Source organism: Ambystoma mexicanum, chromosome 2q (assembly GCF_040938575.1).
Source record: "Ambystoma mexicanum isolate Mex_15411 chromosome 2q, UKY_AmexF1_1, whole genome shotgun sequence".
Lineage (NCBI taxonomy): Eukaryota > Metazoa > Chordata > Amphibia > Caudata > Ambystomatidae > Ambystoma > Ambystoma mexicanum.
This window is the reverse complement of record NC_090924.1, coordinates 189,755,725-189,769,237: the sequence shown is the minus strand read 5'-3', so window position 1 is coordinate 189,769,237 and position 13,513 is coordinate 189,755,725.

Here is a 13,513-nt window from a genome sequence, read left to right as displayed (position 1 = left end):
GATCACGTGTGGCATGGAGATCATGTGACCCTTTATACGGAAACCAAGCGACCGGCAATTTGCGTCGCTTCTGCCTTTGGCGCTCCGTGAGTTCGCTACTGAATCTCTCTCTCTCCCTACTCACTTGTTTTCTCTTCAAACTAACAATTCTGATTTACCTGTCTTTTTCGATCCTCTGTAGAGTGTTCTCCCCGGTTTCTCCATCCCCGTTCATCCCGCTCGCCTTCGGTTCCACGGACTACTCTCCTTTGATTCCCGTCTCTGCCTCCCTTCCAGCTGAGTAAGTCTCCCGCTCTTTAGGGGCCCTCGTACCTCTACCGCAGTGTCTTATTCCCATTTATCCCGATCTAGATTCTCCCGAAGCCCACCTACTCCATTAACCTCCGGATATCACTCCTAATCCATCTTCGGATGGTGAGAAGCTTTCCATTACCTCTTTATTTCTTTCTTACCTGGCGCTCTCATCTAAACTTCCCTCTGCTTCTTCCCTTGTTCAAATCGACAGATCAGATTTCTGAGGTTACCATTGAGGGTTCCTGCCGGAGCTGTCCTATCCACTGCCGTCAACTGGACCACCGTGCTTGAAAGTCGTCCAGGGTTTTCTTCCCATTAGAGGGTTTCCCTGGGAATCCTGCTTCCTCACCCGGGTTACACTACCTCGGGCGGAGGTGTCAGGATTTGTTCAGGGTAATCTTCCTATCTGCTTTGAGTCTTCCGGTTGGAGTCTACAATCGCCAAGGTAAGCGGATGGCTTAGTACCTCTGTGTGCCAAATTTACCATTTACACTCATTGTGAAATTGACAGTCGTGACAGTAAGCGACGCCTTAATAGATACTATCGGTATCGCTCTTGGCGATTGTTATTCCAAATGGAACAACAAATGCAGCAGTTAATGGCTGCCATGCAGGCCATGTCGCTAGAAGTCCAATCCCTGAAACAAGACAATGCTCAACTACGTAATCGTGTAGACAGAGTGTTTTCCGATACCCCTCCGTCCTCTGTGCATTCCCTTATGTACGACGGGGATCCCTACAAATTAAAGGAATTCCTTGACAGTTGTACCGTCTTGTTTACATTTAAGTCTCGCTTTTTTCCGACCGACAAAGATAAGGTTGGATATTTGATATCACGTCTTTCGGGACCAGCCTTGGCTTGGGCAACCCCTCTAGTTACGTCCAACAATGCAATTCTCGATTCTTACGCTGCCTTTACTAATAGCCTCAAAACCATGTTCGGAAGAAAGGAGATAACAGTTGCCACACAAGAACGCCTTTTAGATCTCAAACAAGGAAACAAAGAATTACTCTGGTACATCACACAGTTCAAACAACTCTCCTCTGAACTAGAATGGCCAGATGAAGGCCTACTTACATTATTTCGGAGAGGTCTTACAGACGAACTTAAAGATGAAGTCTCTAAAGTTCCTCGTCCTGCTAATCTAGCCGACATGATCACCCTAGCCATGCAAATTGACTATCGCATGCATGAGAGGGCATATGAAAGGAAGAAAGGGAAAGGAACAACACGATTTCAGTTGGAGCAGTCCCATTCGCTTCAAAAAAGTTTGTCTTCATCGGAAGAACCCATGCAAATTGGGACCATCCGTGGACCTATTACGGCTGCCGAAAGGGAGAGGAGAAAGTCTTTAAAGCTATGTATGTATTGTGGATCTTCGACTCATGTGTTGAAGGATTGTCATCTGGTTCCCCCTCGCCGTCCTTCTTTCCCTAAGTCGGAAAACTCCAAAGCCTTACCGTGAGGGGAAGACCGGTAAGTGCCAAACAACTTTCTTCCCCGTATGCGACCAATATGTCTCTTGACGATTCACTCACTAAACAGTCCATGGTGGTCGTCTCTCTTTCTATCCAGCTGTCTGAAAGGACTATCCCAGGTATTCCGGCGCTTATTGACTGTGGAGCAGCCGGTAATTATATCGATGTAGAGTGGGCTAAGATACACAATATCTCTCAGGTACCAAAGACGTTGATAACTCCGATACAGGGGGTTGATGGCACACCTTTGAGTTCTGGACCTGTTAAAGAACAAACCATTCCACTTATTTGTTCTATCTCGGGTCATATGGAAAGATTGGTTTTTGATGTCATAAGAACGGCCCATTACCCAATCATCCTTGGACTTCCTTGGCTACGACTACATAATCCATTCATAAACTGGACTGCTGGTACTTTGTTTTTAGGATCGGATTATTGTGTTCATCACTGCCTTTCCCTCGAATCAGTAGGAATCCGAATACCTTCGGATCAGACCCTCAAACCCACTGTATCCTCCATCAATCATCTTGAGATTCCTGACTGTCATCTACTCTACCGATCCGTTTTTGATAATCCGGATTTTCCTACCTTACCTCCTCATCGCAGAGATGACTGTCATATTGATCTGCTTCCCGATCAACCTATACCTTTTGGCCGAATGTATGTACTTTCTCAAAGAGAAAAAGCCGTATTGAAGGACTATCTGCAAACCCATTTGAGGAATGGCCTCATTTCTGAGTCAGTGTCTCCAGCAGGGGCATCTCTCTTCTTCATTCCCAAAAAAGATTCAGAAGAGCTCCGTCCCTGTATAGATTATCGGGGTCTCAACAAGATAACAACCGCAGACAAGTATCCGATGCCACTCATCACTGATATTATCAAAGCTGTTAGAGGGGCCTCATGGTATACCAAATTAGATCTTCGTGGAGCATATCATCTCATCCGTATCGCACCCGGAGACGAGTGGAAGACTGCTTTCCGCACTCCTTTCGGACATTATGAATACCACGTAATGCCATTCGGGTTAGTTAATGCTCCAGCAGTATTCCAGAGATTTATGGACCACTTATTCGCTGACATTCTATTCCGGTATGTGATCATTTATCTCAATGACATTCTCGTTTTCTCCAACAACAAGGACGAACACATCAATCATGTCAATACTGTACTCGAACGCCTTCAATCCAATCATCTCTACTGCAAGGCATCTAAGTGTGAGTTCCACCAAGGACAGGTCACTTACTTGGGCTTTGTTCTATCGTCCCAGGGAATCGCCATGGACCCAAGAAAGATCTCCGCAGTGATAGAGTGGCCCAGTCCAACAGGAGTAAAAGAAATTCAGAGGTTTCTGGGATTCACCAATTTCTATCGGAAATTCATCCCATCCTTCTCTGAAATCATCCTTCCTTTGACCCGTCTTCTCAAGAAGGGTGTCTCATTTGTTTGGGATGAAGCAGCCCAGAAAGCATTTGATATTCTGAAGAAACTGTTTACATCAGAGACCGTTTTGATCAATCCGGATCAATCTAAACAATTCATAGTGGAAACAGATGCTTCCCAAAATGCATTAGGGGCTGTGCTTCTACAGTCCTCTGCTCATGGCGAAGAGAGACCAGTAGCATACCTATCAAAAACCTTCAGTTCTGCTGAAACAAACTATTCTGTTCTCGAGAAAGAACTATTGGCCATCAAACGCGCCTTTGAAGAATGGAGACATTTGTTATTGGGTTCCCCCTTTCCAGTCTTGGTGCGTACTGACCACCAAAACCTCAAGGTTCTCCAAAACGCTTACACCACTAACAGCAGGCAAGCACGTTGGGCATATTTCTTTTTACCCTATCGAATAGAGTTTGTTTACTGGCCTGGCAGACAAAATCTCAGAGCAGACGCTCTATCCCGCAAGGATTCCCCAGCTTCTTCCTTTCGTCCAGAAAAGATGTTTCCCAACGCTAGTTTTGTCGCAGTTCTGACTGATTTCCTTCAAGAGATACAATCAGCCTCCAGATGTAATAAATCACTCTGTGAAGACTTGGCTTCTCTTCACCAACTATCCAAGGAAGCAGAATATTACTTTCATGGTACTCAGGTTTTGATTCCTATTCCTTCACTACAACTGGAGGTTTTAAAATTCTGTCATGATTCACGTGCAGCCGGACATAGAGGAGTCCTTCCCACTTTGGAGCTCATCCAGCGACATTTCTGGTGGCCAAGTATGAGATCTGATGTCCAGGACTATGTTGCTGCCTGCAGGGTTTGTGCTCATGCTAAGACTCCCCGTTCCTCCCCATTAGGGCTGTTAGCAAGAATGCCTATTCCGGAACGACCGTGGCAGATAATTTCTACTGATTTCATTTCTGATCTGCCACCATCGGCGAAAATGACTACCATCATGGTCACCATCGACTACTTCACGAAATTGGCACATTTTACTCCTTTACGAAAACTACCCAGTGCCCCATCCATGGCCAAGATATTCCTCTCTGAAATCTTTTCTCGCCATGGCCTACCAGAGACAATTGTATCTGATCGAGGTCCTCAGTATACCTCTCTTTATTGGCAACAGATCTGTCACATTTTAGGGGTAAAACGGGCCCTTTCGTCTGGATTTCACCCCCAGACAAATGGTCAAACAGAACGATTAAATCAGACTCTCGAGGGATACTTACGGTGTTTCATCTCTGCAGCTCAAGACAACTGGGTGGAAATGCTTCCGTTTGCAGAATTCGCATACAACAATTCTCTACATTCTGCTCTACAAACCACTCCCTTCTATTGTACCTATGGGTATCATCCTTCATTTGCTCCATCGGTGTCTCCCTCTGGATCCGGCTGCCCAGGTATAGATTCTCTGGTTGCTGATATCCATGAAGGGCAGAAGATGGCCAGACAGTCGTTACAAAAAGCTCAGGATCGAGCCAAGAAGTATGCTGATCGTCATCGACGAGACATTCAGAACTTAACCGTTGGGGATTCTGTTTGGTTATCGTCCAGGTTTCTTCCCCGTCGTTTTGTTCCATCTAAATTGTCTCCCAAGTACTTTGGTCCTTTTCAAATCCTCTCCAAGATAGGCACTGCTGCTGTTCGTCTGGCCTTACCGGTTTCCTGGTCTCGGATTCATCCAGTCTTTCACCTGTCCCAGATCAAGCCTGTAGTACAGGATCGTTTTCATCGTGATGGGGAATCCTTACCTCCTCCAGTTCTCACGGATGATGGTCCTGAATATGAGGTTGCGGCTATTTGTGACTCACGAATCCATCGAGGTCGCTTACAATTTCTTATTGATTGGAAGGGTTATTCTCCTGCTGAGAGAACTTGGGAACCTGCCTCTGGGGTTCACGCTTCTCGTCTGGTACGACGGTTCTTCCTACTTCATCCGGGTAAACCCGGGGCGCCCTCCCGGAGGAGGGGGCATACTGTTACACCTCATCGCAAGTGGTCTAAATGGGCTCGAACCCGTCTGTGTGGTGCCTTGATTACTCATCCCGCTAGGCGGGTGGTTTCCCTTTCTCCTCATCCGACTAGCAGCGGTCTAGTTGTTGCACGCTCCCATACCGTGCGAACAGACGATCACGTGTGGCATGGAGATCATGTGACCCTTTATACGGAAACCAAGCGACCGGCAATTTGCGTCGCTTCTGCCTTTGGCGCTCCGTGAGTTCGCTACTGAATCTCTCTCTCTCCCTACTCACTTGTTTTCTCTTCAAACTAACAATTCTGATTTACCTGTCTTTTTCGATCCTCTGTAGAGTGTTCCCCCCCGGTTTCTCCATCCCCGTTCATCCCGCTCGCCTTCGGTTCCACGGACTACTCTCCTTTGATTCCCGTCTCTGCCTCCCTTCCAGCTGAGTAAGTCTCCCGCTCTTTAGGGGCCCTCGTACCTCTACCGCAGTGTCTTATTCCCATTTATCCCGATCTAGATTCTCCCGAAGCCCACCTACTCCATTAACCTCCGGATATCACTCCTAATCCATCTTCGGATGGTGAGAAGCTTTCCATTACCTCTTTATTTCTTTCTTACCTGGCGCTCTCATCTAAACTTCCCTCTGTTTCTTCCCTTGTTCAAATCGACAGATCAGATTTCTGAGGTTACCATTGAGGGTTCCTGCCGGAGCTGTCCTATCCACTGCCGTCAACTGGACCACCGTGCTTGAAAGTCGTCCAGGGTTTTCTTCCCATTAGAGGGTTTCCCTGGGAATCCTGCTTCCTCACCCGGGTTACACTACCTCGGGCGGAGGTGTCAGGATTTGTTCAGGGTAATCTTCCTATCTGCTTTGAGTCTTCCGGTTGGAGTCTACAATCGCCAAGGTAAGCGGATGGCTTAGTACCTCTGTGTGCCAAATTTACCATTTACACTCATTGTGAAATTGACAGTCGTGACACATATGATCTGAGAGTTCGTCCCTGCCTGTTTCTGTAATAAACAGCAGTATAACCCTTGCTCTTGTGTGTGCCTCATACTCCTTTTGGGACGCAGGAGGAGTTGGGGCCTCCCCTACCCCGGAGGTCTTCAGATGGCCCTGTCGGCCTAACCCCCGGGAAATCACCCCGACAGTAGAATTCAAGGTTTTTGTGAATAGCAGCGGCTATCAACAGACGTCTAAGAGGGGCTCTTGTATAGACATGTCTATAAAAAGCATGTGCGTAGGCACACCAATACTACTCTGCGTTTCATTTGTTGCGGCTGGAGCCACGGTTATATTTAAAGCTGCATCTATAAATATACATTTTCTGTGCAATAATCATACTTTTATGTTGATGATACAGTACAGATTTTTATTTGTGTATGTTATTTCATGTACTTGGTTGTTCACTTGTTTGATTTGAAGATTTCAAGGCCAATTTAGTTTGATTTGGGGTTTGCAGAAAAATGTATGTGTACCTGCAGCAACAAGTGAGCCTTGTAGCCGCATTCAATACCCGCAGCTATGTTTAATGCTGAGCAGGGTTTTTATGTGTTTAGGTGTTTCTAATTGTGTAGTGTTAAATTTGTTAATGTGTATTGTGATAGGTTGCAGTAATCATGTCGCCCATTTGATTAGTTTACTTTTAATATAGTTCTCTTTTTGTGGTTTTCATTTTGGAAAGTATGAAATTCCTCTTTTTGTCTACTTTTCTCATTTTCACTGCAGTACTCACACTGTGCAGTTCATAACTGTAATAAAATATGATTGGCATTAATAAGTTGTTGGTGATTGTTGTGTTGAAAGTTTGATTTGATAACATGTTCATAATGGGGCTCCGTGGTTTTCTATGATTTTTACTGTATTTGTTAACAATGAAGTGCTGCTGCAGCTTATCTAGAAAATGGGTGGGAATAATTATTGAACGTTGTTTATTAGGAAAGAAGTTTAATTTGAGTGAGGTCCATGATATAAAATCATGAGGTATGCTTGTTTTCAAAATAAAAGATTTATCAGAGAGTAGTAGAAATGTGATGATATCTGCAATGCTTTTTTTAATCACTTATAGTGTGTGTTAAAGTGATTTTCTAGGGTGATATAAAAATGTGTTTGTTTTTTAAAAGATTTTTTTTTGCTGGTGTGGTGTGATATTTAATGTGCCCATAGTTAAAGGTTCTGCCTACTTTGAGGGCTTCAATAAAGACTTTGGGGCAGTATTAGACGCAGGAAGGACCCCTCAGCGTTTCCGGCTTATTGTTATTCAAACTCCTATTATGTAAAACAATATGTATTAGGAAATGCTATTTTAGTACAGAAATTAGAGGTTGTAAAATATTGGGATGGTTTATTTGAAGTTTACTTGTGCAACAGTTTTAAATATGAAACACTGTTTTTATTTTAATGTTCTTGTTGCTGTACTGTTATTTGCTTTAGAAATACTGGCAGCTGTCAATGGCAGTTTACTAGGCACACAGTCCCAGACAGTCCTGTGATGTCCACGATCATCTTAGATGTTCCGGGGCATTTAGGCTTATTTGTGTATTACAGGGTTGGTGGTGAAAAGCAGTTTTTGGATGGCTTACAACTTTGGCGCCACTCAATGAAACTGCATGAAATTCAGGAATTTCATTCTAGACCTGATTCTGAATGGATTTGCAAAGTGTGGTGCTATTTTGTCATGAGGGAACAAAATTAGAGGAGGGCCCCACAATATTGTAAAGGCTTATAAATGGAGTGACATTTGACGAATCTGCAGGAAAAAGTTACAAAAAGATCTTGGATCTAAATATAAATGTTTTTACAAAGTTTTATGGAATTAGAGGGGGGTCTCGAGGTTTGTAAATGGTTTATAACTTTGCTGCCGTTTGACGAATGTGGACAAACGTTTTCAGAAAGATTATAGACCCAACCCTGAATGTTTGTGCAAAGTCAGAAGTCAGAATGGATTTTGTGAAGCGGGGGCTAAGTCATATGACTATTGTATGGACGTACCTTTTGACAGTTTTGAAAGAATAAGACATCAGCGGATTTCCAGCAAAGTCGTGTAAGCAGCATTGGAAAGGAACTGAAAGCATGATTGATTTTTGACAAGTGTCATAATGTAGATACACAGAAATTGATATATCTGTGGTGATTGAGATATAGCCTGTGGCCATGGGCAGTGGCCAGATTGTCTGGGTCATGGTATAAGGTCATGACCCAGACTATCTGGATAATGGCCATGACCACGAGGAACAACCAATGGGAGTAAAGTGGCCATGTGCACAAGGGACTGTCTATGTGGCCAGGTTGTTTGAAATTGGGAAAGGTTTCAAAGGGAAAAGCAATTGTGCTCTTTGGTACAGGTTGAAGTGTGGGATGGGATTGCAGCAAATATGTACAAGGAGGGTCAGCAAGAACTGGAAAGCATGGTTTTGCAAATATGTTCTGTGGTTTTTTAAAAAGTATAATTGGTAAGTACACAACGCACTGATGTAACTCTGGTGACTGGGCAATGGGCGTGGGTGTTAGCAAGGAGAAATGTGTACTGTAATTTGCTTATTTTTATTTTGGCATGCGGCATGGCCGAAGCAGTAGGTTTGAATGGGGAAACATATTTAACTTGCGGTTACAGCCTGAATTGGTGGACTAGATTACAACAAACATGTGTGACGAGCATTAGCAAGTACCTGCAGGCATGTTTTTTGAAATATGTGTTGTGTTTTATTTTTCCAAAATGTAAGAATGTAAGTAGAAAAACTATGACATACATTTGGTGTCTGGGTAGTGGGCCTACCCTCGGCAAACACAAATGTGTACTCTGATTTGCTTAGTGGGGAATGTGGCATGGCTGATGGCTATGCTCCATGGATTTGAAGACTTACCATGGTTGCAAGCAATGAGCAGTGGCCATTGGTTACATTACAATGGTATAGTGGACACTGAGCTAGAATGCAGGGTAGGTGCAGTGAATAATAGGGTTGTTTGGTTCGGCTGGGTCATGGTGGAGCTTTATGGCATAGGCAATTGAATGATGAGTTCTATCCCCGGCATGCACTGCTGATAACAACAGACATAAGTATGTGTTGCATAAAATATGTTTCTTAAAGTAGCTTTATAATTCTTTTATGTATGTGAAGGGTTGCCCATCTAATGTTCTGTTTTAAAGCGTGGGAACATTGATTATGATCAATTATGTGGTGCAAGTTTCCTGCAATTATGTGGGTGATGTGTATTGGAAATTGCATAAGTACTACAAAAAATAAAATACTTGGGGCTCATGTGTTATGTGTATGGAAATTGGCTGCACATCGAGTAGGTGATTTTGACAAATTTCGTCTACTTTTAATGTTCCAGTTATTCGTCTGGTAATGTCGAAGTGCTCTGAACAATAAAAATCCTCTCTTTCAAAAATGGGCTGCATGTTTGAAATATTTAATCCAAGAATAAATGTACCCTAAAAATCGCACAATCTCCAAAAACTACATGTCATTCTTATGTATATGTAAAATGAGACTAATATTAATATTTTAAGAATGAAATATTAGTCACCAAACACATATAGATTGTCTGTCTCCTATAAATTGTTTATACAACCAACCCAATTATTTTTAAAGTGTATTATATCTTCAATTGTTTCAAAATATTTGAAATATTTTCAAACAGGTGAAAAAGTTGTCGTAGTATGACAAAGAATCAAAGAAAAAGCACAACAACAACTACTCACAAACCTATCATGGATTAATTAAAACAATTAAAATGACTGTAATTGTTGGAAAAGAAGTACAATCAATTGAAAAGGATATTGAAAATTTAGAGAAATTATGGACAGTAAAAATCACATTGAGTTTGAAAACCTGAAGATGTGTTTTTTTAATGTTCCGTCACAAAAATGATCTGGTGCAAGTGCCCTGGGATGATGGATGATGTGTATTGGAAATTGGACGACATGGTCTGACCCATACTGGATGCAGTGTTTTTTGGCTTATATGTGGTCTTATATCTTTACTGTAGCTGTGAGAGGTGGTTATGCAGAATCAATCTCCACCCATTAAGGTGCTGCTAGCAACAGCCAGAGTTTTTAAACACTAGTAGCACTGGAGCACTCTATTTGAAGAGAAATTAGAAATGGTAGAGAGGTTCATAGAGGCGGATTCATTTTTTGTGGCATTGTCTAGCTGTGCCCATGGAGAGTGCAATTGCAATTTCGGATCTATCGACGCGGCCATATCATGACATCTGTGCGTGAAGACAGGAATTTAGAATTTTCACCCATGCAAATTGAATCTATCATCCGATGTAGAAGTAATTCTAGGGCCCCATGCCCATATGGGCTTTGTAATCGTGTGCTCAAAACAGAACAGGCTCTGTGGGCCAAGGTCCTGCATAATCTTTTTTTTATCTATTGCCCATTTAAAGCAAACCCCAAAGACATGGATGGAGGCACACATTTTTCCTATTTTTAAGAAAGGAGCATGGGATGCACCTGACAATTACAGGCTGATTGCACTACTTGAAGCAGACTCCAAAATATTTCCACCAGTATTGCTTCTCACCTGAATGGATGGGCTACTAAACAAGGGTATCCTAAAACCTAACCAGTTAGGATTGAGGGTAGATACAGGCACCAACATGGTAGGTTCGATTATAAATCACGTGCAGTGATTAGCCTGGGAAGGAGCAGACTTAATTCTGGCTTTTGATGGTGCCAATCAAAATATACTGTGGAAGAAACTATCAAATTGGGGTATCCCAAAAGGGCTATTGGGTCTTTTAATTCACTTGCATGAATATTCAGAATTAAATATCAGACTGAATTTAGAGGGAGCATTGTCAAGAAGTATTCCTACCAGTACTGGTCTCCGTCAAGGATGCATATTGGTGCCATTTTTATTTAACGCATACATGTAAGATTTGGGAGAGCGCCTCAAGAAATACTCATTTGTTCCACCTAAAGTTTTGGGAACCCCCATTTTCCGGATAATTTATGCAGATGACATTATTCTGTTGGATTGCACAAAGTGTGGAATTCAAAGACTGTTGGGCGGTTTTTTCGAGTATTGCACAAATAATGATCTTGTGCTGAACATTGGGAAAACTAACCTACTAAAATGTACAGCAGGTAAACGGAAAAAGATGGATTCCCTATAACTTAGGGGGCGGGGGGGAATTACCCAAGTGGACAACATGAAATATGTGGGTTTGGATATAATTAGTACCGCAGGGAAAAAAACGATCATGGAAGGACTATATATCAAAGCTTTGAAGGCAACTGAACAAATGAAAAATTGTAATTGTAAATATGGCATTTTTTCAATTATCCCGCATATAAAATTCTATTAAGCCAAAATCGTGCCGATGTTGATCTATGGCCTTGAAATCCATCATAGTTTGCTGGACGAGGACTTTTGTCATGTCGAAGGATTTCTACAGAAGAGAGTACTAAAATTACCTCAGGCCATCTCCATCGGTGTTATCAGGTTTGAATTCGGACTGCTATCCCTCGAAGTCCACATTTTATGGAAGAGAATTTTATTGCGTTACAAATTCAAGCTCCCTCCTGCAAATAAGTTGCTTGTGGACTTTAAAGAAGATGCAGATCGCTTACATAACACTTTAGTAGTTAAAACTGCAGAAGAATTGTGTCAATGGGGTTTGGATGGGGACCTCCTTGAGGAAATTCCAAGAACATATAAACAAAGGCTATGGTGTACTGACTGGTGTAGAACTAGAGATAAAGTGCGTGGATATGAGAGGTATCAGAACTTGACCCTGGGTCACAAAAAACTGGGAGTTTGCGCACACTATCTTTTCAAATTCCATTCCTGGAAAATTGGTTATATTTTACTGAGGTTCAGGCTTGATATTTTGCCAACAAATGGAAGGATAACAAATGTCAGGATGACAAATGTAGATTCTGTTTGGAAGACAGTGAATCCCTTCAATATCTGCTCTTGTATTGCGCAGTGATATGAAGTCAACGTACAGCCTGCTTCTGAAAATGTACTGATCTTTATGGTCATAATACAGGAAATGTTATTTGGGAGTTGTGTTGTTCTAGGATGCCTTACCAGTTGAGTAAGTCCTTGTTTCAATGTTTGTCTATGATTTTGTTGGTAGATCCAAACTACGGAGCAGAGGGAGGCAGGCTACGGTATAATTTGAAAGAACTCTGATGAAGGTTTGATGATGTATGTTCTGATTTTACACACCTTATTTCTTTTTGTCTTTTTATGAAAAGTTGTGTTTTAATGTGTTTCAATGGAAATAAAACAAAGGTTTTAAAGTTAGCATATCAGAAGAAATTAAATGTATGTACAAGTTGATGAATTTGGGTTTCATTCTGGTTTTTAAAACTGAATGCACAATAAATAAATAATTAATATGTCAAATGATAGAACATGTAGCGTCTACTCACCTCAAAAGGTGGACAATGACTGGTGTGCCATCCCCTTACCAAATTTCTGCTGCTAGCTTTCAGCAATTCAGTCAAGTGTGCCCCCCACCAACTTCTTTCAATGTTTCCAAGCCCGCCTACTCCTTACACCAGTGTCTCATCCACCTTCCTTAGGAGGCATATGCTGACTGGTGTGTCACCCTCCCACCCCAAATCTCTGGTGATATCACTTGTGCTGTACACCCAGTGAACATTTCAAAATGTTTCACACAGTGATGCATAAGCAAAACCAAATCTGAAACCAAATCCTAAATCTCTCACTACCCTGTCTTCAGACAACAACTTTAAATGTGCTACACATTATGAATCCTTCACGAAACATTCTAAACTTTGTAGTTGCAATTGCATGTCTACCACAGATGTGGAGAAATCAATCTTTTTTACTGGTGTGGAGCAGGTCAACATGATTTGTTTTTGTTTCAATATCATATTTGTATCATCATTCCTGGAAGATTACTGTTGGAATTGCTTTTCCATACTTTGTAATAGTGAGTCACAGTCTATCCATCTAAAGTTTGTAAGAAATATTTTATTAAAAGTGTGGTGTGCAGTCTCTTCTTTTGTTGTGTACATTAAACCATCTATCTTATCTTTCATTGCTCAGCATGATATCCATTTTCCATACCCTCTTCCCTCCAACATGCACCTTTGCTCCTTTCCGTTGTTTATACACTCTTCTCCGCCCCTTCTCTCAGAGCCTTCAGACAGAACCCAGTTTAACTTCTACTCACTTTCCCACTCCCCAACTCCCTTGTCTCCCCCTGTACCCACATCCCAGAAATCCAATGTTGCCATTCTCCCAGGATCTACAACTGTATCTCTCTGCCTCGCCTTCCACATAATACATACTCCTCACCCCATCTCGTATCATTCTTTCACTTGAACCAAGGAATGCACGGTCACT